General features: G+C 38.0%; 1 protein-coding gene across 1 annotated transcript in view; it reads left to right on the top strand.

The window, feature by feature from the left end:
• Positions 1-685, top strand: part of LOC107663746 (receptor-type tyrosine-protein phosphatase mu-like) — a 313414-nt gene that overhangs the window by 263321 nt on the left and 49408 nt on the right. The window lies entirely within an intron of this gene.

Here is a 685-nt window from a genome sequence, read left to right on the forward strand (position 1 = left end):
TGAGTGAGTGAGTGAGTGAGTGAGTGTGTGAGTGAGTGAGTGAGCGAGTGTGTGTGTGTGTGTGAGTGTGTGTGTGTCTGTGTGTGAGTGTGTGTGTAATTAACAGTCACATCACTCCTTAAAGCAAAGTGAGCGTCAGCGGCATTATGAAAATCAGCTTCTCATGAGCAGCGTAATTTCTCAGGACGTTGCTTTAAGACCGGCGGTTTTCCCATGAGCCTCTGGGCCTCCGTCAGCGTGAGCCAATCACAGCGCAGGAGCTGCAGGCGTGAGCAGCATTTGCTCCGAGCGAAACGAGCGCGTCACATCGCTTCAGCGTCTCTCTGACAGAAAAAAACACGAGTTTGTCAATTGAGTTTAGCTGCTCAAGTTGGTAATAAGTGTTTTGTCTGTAATTTTAATATTTAATAAATGTAATTATTTATTATTAATTATTATTAATATTTTTAAAATATGTTACTATTAATTAACAGGTCTCCATTCACCTGTTGTTTTCTGAAACTTAGTCATTGTTATATATAATGTATGAATATAATTTATATTAAATTATAATACTGCTGTTATTTTTTTATTTATTTCATGATTGTGAAATTAACTGAGTGAAAAAGTGAATGACAGTTTAATTTTAAGTTTTGTGTGAGTGTGAGAGTGTGAGTGTGAGAGAGAGAGAGAGAGAGAGAGAGAG

This window comes from Sinocyclocheilus anshuiensis, unplaced genomic scaffold, assembly GCF_001515605.1.
Source record: "Sinocyclocheilus anshuiensis isolate Anshui unplaced genomic scaffold, SAMN03320099.WGS_v1.1 scaffold2305, whole genome shotgun sequence".
NCBI classification, from domain to species: Eukaryota; Metazoa; Chordata; class Actinopteri; order Cypriniformes; family Cyprinidae; genus Sinocyclocheilus; species Sinocyclocheilus anshuiensis.